General features: G+C 38.1%; 1 protein-coding gene and 1 long non-coding RNA gene across 8 annotated transcripts in view; one reads left to right on the forward strand and one right to left on the reverse strand.

Moving 5' to 3' along the window:
* The window catches only part of LOC110839329 (uncharacterized), a 140,521-nt gene extending 138,875 nt beyond the window's left edge, over nt 1-1,646 (forward strand). For both annotated transcript variants that reach the window (XR_002546433.2, XR_002546438.2), the window contains exon 3: nt 863-1,646. This is a non-coding gene — a long non-coding RNA (uncharacterized LOC110839329). The remainder of the gene's footprint in view (nt 1-862) is intronic.
* MESR6 (misexpression suppressor of ras 6) overlaps nt 1-10,818 on the reverse strand; it is an 841,969-nt gene that overhangs the window by 204,644 nt on the left and 626,507 nt on the right. The window lies entirely within an intron of this gene.

Genomic DNA, 10,818 nt, shown 5'->3' on the forward strand with positions numbered 1-10,818 from the left:
AATTATTCAGCATTAAAAGACAATTATGACTATTTTACGACTAAAAACAGTATTATTGTATCCATGCATATTTCACATGTTTGCTAACCATTCTGTGACCTGTTAAAAACCTACTACTGAAGTTAAATTATACTGAAATCATCCTATATCAATTACAGAGCTGTTTTAAGGTTACTTGAAATTTCCATAAAGTCGCTTCACCGCAATGCCACAAGCTTTATGGCTTGTTCGATTAAATTACTCCCCGCTTCCATGGTAACCTGCTCAGAGGAAAGTTTGTTAATATCTTGTCTGGAGAAAGCTCTGCTGAAACATTCCCATTATTCTGATCAAAGAAACTGTTCGTTTTATACAAAGTTAATTGGAAAGTACTGACTACTACAATGACATATCTTGTGTACTATAATAAGCATGTCTACGTTCTGTAAGCCTTTGTAGTTTACGAGTGTCTGCATTAGAAGTATCAGCAAACGCAACTATTCTGTGAGCTTTGTCAAGCATTATAAGATCATATCATGGCATTGATTAACGTTGAATTAACCCATTTCACAAATGAGTCGTGTATTTAATTACATGAAAACAATGATATATTAGGAATCTAATCAGATAATTTCTTAGGCTGTGTTCCAACTACAGAGAACATAAAATTTATTTTAGCATGTGACAGCCTCTAAACTAAATGAAAGTCATATAGTTTATAAAAATAGGTAATAATCAGTGTATGTACTGATGTACACAAACTGGCGCGCGCACACACACACACAAGTACAGACACACATCGTGATATTCTGTTTTCTATTTTCAATCGATCGTGATGGAACCAAGAACCCTCTAAGTAATAATTTTGTTTGCTGTCTTCCAGAATCCTGCAGTACCAGATTCAAATCCAACCACCAGCAATAACAAAGAAATTAAACAAACTGCATATCAGTTTTCTGGCGTCTGCCTCCCAGCTCTCCTAATTCAATACTTTGATAGTACAACACACTCAAAAATAAAATAAATTATTTTACTATATGGTTGTTATCCTACGAGAAGTAAAAAGACTGGGATGAATACATAAAGAGGGGCTTCATAATTCGTTAGATTGACAGTCCATACGCACAATAATTTTCTATGCAAGTTTTAATGCTTATTGAGATCCAACATATTGTTTGATTTAACTGGTCATTTACAAGCGGTTCTCTTTAAGTGCCCGAAACTACTAAATTGTACACGTACTTTCTGTTGCTGACTTCAACACGCAATGGACTACGTCTTAAGCAGCTCACCTACTTCAGTGAAGTGGACTACGTAGGTGTGGTTTCCGGTGGAAAGCTGTAGTTGAACTGGACACAGGTAGGTGGGAGGACAATTTAAGGCGGAAATGAAGGTTACAGGGCAGTAGGCTGTGGACTAGATTTCGTCTAGTGACAAGCTCTTGCGAAAACGGTAACGAATGAACGAGTGTTAGATTCTCAAGAATGACCGTGCTCCATGATACTGGTTACTAAATCTCTGAAGACGAAACGTTGCAAACACATTAGTAACTGCAATGAAATAAATCATAAATAATTAAAATGTAAAAATATTAGACCCCAACGTTTGCTTGAGAATGTAAATTTTCGAGAATATTCCGTGCTCTACTGTGGCACTGATAAAAAGTCAGCAAAAAATACAAATGTACACTCTTGGAAATAGCTCAGATTACAATTTCATTTCTTATCTTGTTTCATTTCTTTAACATGGTTTGGGAAGAAAATGTGAATGCAAGAAATCAGAACTTAAAATGGAGGTGGGGAATGCATGCGAAATGCGTAGAAAAGCAGCAAGAACAAATATATAGAACACCACAGACGTGAGAATAGAGAGAGACAGAGAGAGAATGTAATACGAATGAATATTAGGGCGTGGTTCGATTACTGCAGTCACCAGCATATAAATCTTGTCCCCCCCTCCCTGTCCCACTTGTTCCTACTCTCGTTTCATATCCAATAAAAGCACGGAGGGTTGCCTAGCTACCTTATCAGCAGCTACCAAGAAGAGCAGACTCAGCTCACGTCAGCGACTCCGGAGTGAGTGACAACAGAAGACTGGTCCACATTCACGACCACCGGGTGTACAGAGAGCAGGTCAAATAAGTCTGCTACCATCTTGTTTTGACTCCTGAACGGAGGAGGAATTAATAAAATTTGGAAGAAAACAAAGCTGACGAAAGGCACAAATGACGTTAAAGAGAACTAAGCATTTTACTCGGATGCGACGTTCAGTAACAGAATTATTAATTCCTTATAAATTTTACACTTTGTTTGCATCACAGTTTAACTGACAGAAAGGTTTGACAAGACTACGTAACATCTCCCACAAATAACACTGACTGTGTCCCTTTCACATCCTCGTAATAGGGCCTATTTACGTATGAATTTCTATTTTAGCCTCATCTCATACAGTTTGTGGTAAAAATCAGAATTCAAGATCTGTACAACATCGCTTTCAAGGTCTGAAGGAGACTTTTTTCGGGTGCTATAAGAGACAACGTGTCTTCTTATTATACCTAATTATCTTGTAAATAACAAACATAGGCACACTCAATTAAAGTCCAAGCAGAAGAGTCCCTTTACTGAGACTGTGCCTAATAGTTGCTCAGTTAGGCAAGAAATTCCTTGTTTTATGGAATCTGAAAGTTCAATCTGAAAAAGAAACATCACTGTGTCCTTCGTACTTCTAACTCTAATTGTATATACACTGAACTGAAGTAAGAAATCTCACCCAGATCTCAAAGCCTACTTACCACTGCACAAGTTTTCATCAGGATTACACCGTAGTTTCGTCAGCGTTATTAACAGACTATATCCGGTATTCAGGTTTATCAACCTTGGTAACATGAAGAGAACTGAACTTACATAACGATACTCCAATCGAAAAGTCACTTAAAGATATGAATAGTTCCAGAACCTTAACATAGCAGCGCTGCTGTCGTACCGACCTCTTAAGTTAGTACGCCCGCCATGTTGTTGTTGTTGTTGTTAAGGTACTCAAACGTAGAAGGTTGAAGTGGCCTCCAATGACATAATGCTGACACCAACTTTTGTAAAATATCGACCTACCAGGCCAAAGGTTTAGAGAGGGCTAATTCCGAATACAAATTCGTAACACTAAGGACGACCTGGAAACGTTTTCCTCGCACACAGGATATTTGCTCCAGATTTCCATCGTACATTACTTCATGTATCTTACACGTTCCTTCAGCATTACCGCGACAAAGTTTCACTGTCCTCCACATCGAGTACACATTTTATTAGAGGTGAATTTTATGACAGTCGTTACGTATTCAATTTATCCCATTTTACTTCCTATGTAAGACGCATTTCTTGAATTCTTTGGGGACTGTAGTTTGCCTTACGATAATTCTGTGGCAGCAAATGTTGATACTCCTTTTAAGGTAGCAATAACCATAAATACGTAAACTGAAGTGACAGGTGAGGGAACAGAGAAGGGGGAAAAAGGCCACAACTGTCACACGATTCCCATAAACACAGAACAAAAGGCTTCGGGTGATAAGGAATCATAAGTCTAAATCAGGAACAGGAAACTTCTGGCTGCTGCTAGTGTCCTGTCGTACCCCCACAGCAAAAGAGACAGAGGGTCTCATGTGTTACGTAAAACTACATTCAGGCTGTGACGAAGAAGGCCAGAATCTACAAGTGTGTTAAGTGTTTATATAATTTCTATAAAGTATTATCAAAACATTTACTTACATTCACACAAAAAACATTCCTTCCTTCAGACACACACAATTCTTCATTTAAAGAATTTCAGACTGCATCACGAAGTCAGTCAAGTCAGCTTCTAGCCCGTCACTGTCATAAGCCTCACAAGCTGAACTGTGGGAAGTAAAATGAATATAATCGATAAAAGATTTATCGAAATAATATATCGATTACATTCATGGGTCCTATACACAGAATGTAAGTAGGTTTCCTTTCTCGAGTGCCGATAAATAATCCAGGCCTATTTAAATTAATACTGATTATTTTTGTTACGTATTCTCTTAATATAAATATGTAAGCGTCATATAGAAACTGCTTCAGATTATCGTATGCTTTACTCATGGCGTGTGATCGTTGAATTTGAAGGAAAGATACCATTCGAAAGTCAGAATATTACAAAAGCGTACGAAGACGTGCAACGCAACTGTGTTGATAGAAGGGTATTATTTATACATGACGCAGGTTTCTGACTAGGTACAAGAAATAATGTGTAAATCGAATGGACTTCTGGAAGATGGTAGTGTAACTGAAGAAAATAGGGCAGGATGAAGCAGGCAGAGCAAATGACAATTACGTGAGGGACGAGAAATACGAAAAAAATTTAGACGAAAAACCTGAAAGCAAAAGACAACTTCGAAGACCTACGTACAGATAAGAGGATAATACTAATAATAATACGAATACCAAATAAACTGGAAATAATCGTGTGGGCTGGATTCATCTGGCTCAGAACAGGGTCCAGGGTTCCTGAAATAATGGTAATCATCTTTCGGATACAGTAAAAGGCAGCGAATTTCCTGATAACCTGCTTAAAAAAAATTACTCCGATCCATGGAGCAACGTATTATACGAAATAGTAAGCAAATGAAGGAAATAAGTTATCATTATTTATAAACAATTCATGTTAAGTGGCAAGGTTCTCTCGAGCTGCGACGACGTACAGAGTCGTAGATAGATAAAACATTTCGGAGAAACATATTTATCTCTAACTTCAGAGATGCAAAACTACGCAGAGTTCATCTACTAGAATGGAAATTTTTATTTCTCCAAAACACAAGTGTCACTACCCAGCAGAACAAAATCATCTTCACCGCCTTGAAGACCTCAAATATCACAGACTGGTGCTAACTTACAACGAATCGTAATCATATCCCCGCACAACGATGGACTAAATGAAATTATACAGAACTGCCCTGCTTCTTGAAGCAGCTAATAATACGGTTAATAACAGTCATTCGTGTTGTAGAATTCTTTGTAGGGTTCAGAAATTCGGAGTGGTTGCCGACAGGACAGGAAGACTGGCAGATGTGCGTCCACCTCACAACGGAGAGATTTATATCTAATCAAACTTTTCTGAATTTTAGTCCCCACACACTTACAAGGTGGCGACTGTCCGCAGTAGTTAAGAGCCTGAGGTTATCATAAATTAAAAACGTTGTCCTGCACCTGCTGTTGTTGCATGGAGTAGCCCGGAGAGCAACTTCCTCGTAGTCCGGCTCTCACAACAAAGTTGACCCTCTTGTCGAATAACTAAGTGGGCGATAATGCAGGAAATCTTAATTCCAAAAATGCAACGAACATCAAGCCACAGTATTTCCTATATTAATCAGACTACATTAGTGTGAGAACAATTTCTCTTAGCAGATATAATTTAATACAATAAATATCCCTGTTTCTTGCAGTTACATGGTGTTTTGGGTCTAGTGCTTAGTGTATTATCGTAGCAGTCAAAACGTTCCCGAGTCCGATCATAACCGAAAACAATCAGAACAGAAAAGCTGCGAGTATAAAGATAATAACCTAGATACGGAGGTAAAAGCAACCCTTGAAAAGTCGTGTTTATCAGATACATCCGAGACAATAAATAATATCGAATGAAGATTTCAATATTAATCGTTTGTAACGCCGTGTGGACTTCTTGGTAGATACCAACGTTCAAAGTTCGGGAGAAACAATAGATTCTCCATCTTCACAGCTAAAGTGCTGAAGACGGAGACAATATGTTTCTCCGAAACGTCGGTATCTACCTAAAGTCCACACTGGGTTACAAACCAAGAACAACTATATCGTCAGAGGAAAAATGAAGACATTTACTGCAAATTTACAAGCGACAGACAACAAACCCATATAAATATCATCAGTAGTTACTACACAGAATAGTACACGAGACGTGCCATCTTGCATGCATTCACTCAACCGGTTACAAGGGCAAGTACGATAATAATTATCCCCACTTTGTTCTTTATTTAGCAAACCGGTCAAGCCACCTAACGATGAACAAGTGTAGATACGCGTTTTCCACCTCACCCGAACGAAGACGACCTCAACGACCTCTGCCTAATGGAAGGGACGAAAGAAGGTACGTGAAGTTGAAGGAGTAAAAAGGGACCTCAGTTATTCCGAAGGAAGGTACAGCCCGAAGTAAGAAGAGACTTAAGCAAAGGCAGGACTTGAGGTCCTCACAGCGGAGAGTATTCTGGGTTGTAGGTCGTGCAGTCTTGCCCTGAAGATGGAGGCAGAAGTTAGCTACATTCTACGAGACACAGTGCTGCAAGCCAGAAGACAGCCATATTTATGAAAAGGCGTTATAATTGGTATGTGATAGAAGCTGTTTGGGTTATGCCTTCTGCCACAGACCGACGAGGCCATGTACAATTTTTACTGGACCAGCAATTCGTAAATGCAGACTATAATTCGCTGTGACCTACACAAAGCACGCAGTTCATCGTTGTCATCTGTCTTAGGCCTGAATATTTTTTTCTAAATAATTTGTTTTTTAACTCATGTAGTCTATGTTCTCCCCCCTCAAAGTAAAAGACCGTACAAAACAACTGGCAAAATTCTCTTGTATATTCTTTATTTTTTGAAAACAGAAAGCGTGGTAAAATAAGCTTAACAGAATTTATTACTTCACCAAATTTTTAAATAATTGCGTTAAAAAAATCAAATGGATCACTTTTACCAGCATGTTACATCAAAACAGCATCTCACATCAAACTGATATTTAAATATAAGTGCGGAAAGACATAAAGGAGACAATTCTATCCAATCCCAAATTTACTACCGTAGTAGTACTTCCAGCTACCGATTGATGGCTCTGAGCCACTTCTGAGTTAAAATTGACCGAAACATGTAGTTTGCCATTCTGCTACCAGAGGCGCTACCGTATTCTCTCTGAAACGTGACACCCATCCGGACTTGAATCACCCTTACTCACCCCTCATTGTCTTCAGAAACAAATCGATATTACAGGTTTGTAAGAGAAAGTAAAATAACATGAATGTGGAATGAACTGGCCCAGAGCTTATGCAAAATTTCTGATGTGATGATGATAGAAGACCAAAATATGATTAGCAGTCACATTGAGCCTGAGTCTCAGATAATAACTGGGTTTCGGTTTAGGTGCAAAGTCTTAAAATTCGTATGTAAAGTTGAGGTCTATATAAAACTGCAATAAAATTGCTAATATATCTTTGATAAAATTACAAAGAGTATAACAACTGAACTTTGAGGTACGAAATGTGGGTATAGGATTACAAATAAAAGAAGGAATTTTTATTTTTCAGAAATAACTAGAACACATTTCATTTCTCTTTCCGTCAGCTACTTCACGCTTATTTATTTATTTTTTTTAACTTCCAGCAACTAGACTATAAAAAATTCAGAAAAAGTCCTTCCGTCTTTTCTTTCACGTCTTCAACGCCATCCTTATTCTGCTGTACACGTCTTGAGACTTGACAAATCGATTTTTTAAGAGAAGTTGATTTCCCATGTCTTGGCCACATGACGCGTCTACTTTTCTGGCTTAAATTGATCAGAGCCGAGGTTGCGTCTCGCTCATTCTGCATCCCATCTCTCTCCTGCCTTCTTGCCCTTCCAAAAGCGAGATAAAGTTGCGACTTGCCACATCAAGGATATAGTTTATCCTTTCTAGACGATCTGTTCTTTACAGAACTTCACAAGCCACAGAAGTAAACACATGAAAACTAATTTAACCCAAAATAATATCTTTAATTTCACACATCTTATAAATCACTATTACAATTCAGTCGACAAAGATAAAAACCCCTCTATATTTGGTAGTACATAAGAACTACATGGAGCACAGTCCTTCACGAGAAGACAATAACCATTGATTTAGTAAAGAACTCCCTCGCCTTTATGAAACACAAAGATGCATTACCACGTTCACAAGAGTTCAGGGACAGTCCCTATCTTGAGTCAGATAAATTCTGTCAAAAGTGTAACCCGATTTCCTGAGGAAGAATTTCAGCATTATCCTCCCATCTATAATTATATCTGAATAGAAGGCAAACTTGCAAATGTTTAATTCTTTTCAATTTTGTCTTTGCGTCACCACCAAATAGATCATTAATGTTCTGCAGTCATTTTCTCGATGGATGGACTTATTTATTCTGGACCTGTTACGGATTAATCCTCCGTACACATTATTTCAAGAAGTACACACAGAATAAATTCATATCAACTAGGAATATCAGATCTATCAAATGCCTTTTTATTTCACTTCGTACTTTACACATTTTCACCTTACTAAATATAATTTTACATTACAGTCCATTCCACGTTCTTAGAAAGGCGAATATTTTTAATGAATAATTTTTTATTTTAATTCAAGTTCTATTGTGTTCTTCTGCAGGCCGATTTTATCCGCACAGATACATAGGCATACATCAAATTAATTTAAAAACTACAACATAAGTGATTCAACATTTACGTGTAGGAACGCAAAATCTGTATCTTATTTCGAATTTCATTTAGTGTCAATTACACCTGACAAAAGCTAACGACATCCAAACGGACGGGCGTTCACAGCCGTCAAAATTGTGTAAATGAATTAAATAAACGATTAATAATCCACTCCTAATATAACAGCCAGTGCACGCTACGTTTGACTACTGTACGAGTGCGCCGTTCGTGCGGTGCGGAGGAAATTGAAAGCAAACGGGTATATGGTGGCTCCTATGGTGGAGTGTGGCGGAGTCTGCGTTTGGCAAGAATCTGCCTTCAGCCGCTGTAAAGATAATTTACTTCAAAAGACATTTTATAAATCTTATATTTTCAGTGTTATTTACAAAGATAATGCTGCAATAAATTACGTAATTTTTCAAATCGAAAGAAATGTTACGCTAGTCCATTTACGAAACACAAAAACCTTTAGTGTCCAAGGCGAAATGCTACCTCTTTATAGTAAAACTGTACATGCTTTTGGGTTCTTACAAAGATCACAATCGGCCAGCGCATGCGTCCAACAGGTTCCCTCTCCACACACCCACCAATCAACCGCGTTTCCGAATCATTTAGTAAATCGGTAACAATGCAGATAACTTTCTGGTCGTTACACGCTGAGGCGACGAGGACTTGGGCCGCGTGAGGACAGCTGCCTCACGCTACCTCAAGCTGCCTCAAGCTGCTTGTCCAGTAGACAGATGCTACCGCTCACTCGCTGTGACACCAATACGACTAACAAGTATCAAACAAAGGCAACTAATAAGCAGGCCTGCTTCTTACTCTTTTCTTATAGCCTGCCCGAACAATTAACAAAACAGTTCCTTAAGAAACGCTTTTAACTTAACTTCTTTATGAAACATATTTAAGTAAAATGACGTCTAAGCTGTCGGTCCTAGACCACACAACACTAAGTCCGCTGGTTCCAATCCGCGTTGAGGCACACGCCAATTTTGAACTACAGCATGTCAAGTCACAAGGTACATCTGTCCCTCTGTATAATCAAACACCACGCGCTATTAAACATGAATGTGACAGCCGGCTTCACGTTCCGGCCGCATTATGCAAGGGAATGTTTGCTGTATATACATTAGATACGAGGCTGGACGTCATGGTGGTGGGGAAAAGAACACCGATATTGAATTTCTCGTTACAGTATCACAGATTGAGATATGCTTATGGCTTCAGTAACTTATATGTAGCTCAACAACTGGCATGAGTAAAAATGGAGCACCGGTCAAATGATAATGAGAGGTGAAGACGGAAGGATTTAAAGAAAAACACGCCTCAGATCAAAGGCCACCTTGAGAAGCTGAGGGTCACACAGTCAAGAAATTCCCTAAATTTTATAAGAGCCGAAGATGTTAACAAGTCCCAGCCACTTACCACCCGCATTAATCAAATAAATTTTGTTCACATACACGCAACCTCTTTCCTTAAGATCTACTTAATTACATTCTGCAATTTAGCGCTATAATATTAAGTTTCACGAACATTTTTCAACAGAACTGGACCACAGATGAGAAATAAATTCAATATGAAATCCACAAGAAGACTGGAAGACCTACGCATATACTAGAGGATAATATTAAAATGAATATTAAAGGAACGGTATGTGACTTCAACTGTATTCAACTAACCCAGAAAAAGGCCCGACTACAAATTTATTGATAGTAAATTGTTCCACGGATTCGTAATTACAGAGAGACAGGCAAGACACAATGTGGTTGGACTACCTTTTAATGTTCGCGAAAACATCTGACTGCATGAGCCCATTATCGATGGAGTCTTTAAATAGTTTTTAATTATATCATTAAACTGAACCCACTTAACGATGGAAAACTGAAGAGTATCAGAGATTAATTAAAGTTTAGTATCGGAGGAACTGATGTGTTTAAGAGTATGAAATGCAAAACTGTAAGACATGCTGTTCGCATTCCCATCTTAAATTATTAAAAGACGCTTTTCGTTACAAAATACGTTAACAGTTACCATCAATAAGAAATGAGAAACAATGACAATTAAAACTAAATTTCGTATTTCTGTACAAGTTATACATAAACTAAGTTCTGTATTTAAAATATTTAGATATCTGGTTGGTATTACTGGCGTTAGCACCAGTAATTCGCTACTAACATATGCTCAGACGTAACATATCTTCCCTAGCAGCTGGTCTAGTGGAATGTCCTGCGGTAGGAAAACCGGCTAGAAACCTGTTTCAGCAATGTGACAATGACTGTTCACATACAAACTATTTTATCTTTCCCCTTCTAAAAGTAGCTTATACATCTACCCTATCTGTCTCCATATGTCAGGAGGGTTA

This window comes from Zootermopsis nevadensis, unplaced genomic scaffold (genome assembly GCF_977971745.1).
Source record: "Zootermopsis nevadensis isolate Lab colony 2312 unplaced genomic scaffold, Znev_1.0 Znev_ptg000017l, whole genome shotgun sequence".
In the NCBI taxonomy this organism is placed as follows: Eukaryota; Metazoa; Arthropoda; class Insecta; order Blattodea; family Termopsidae; genus Zootermopsis; species Zootermopsis nevadensis.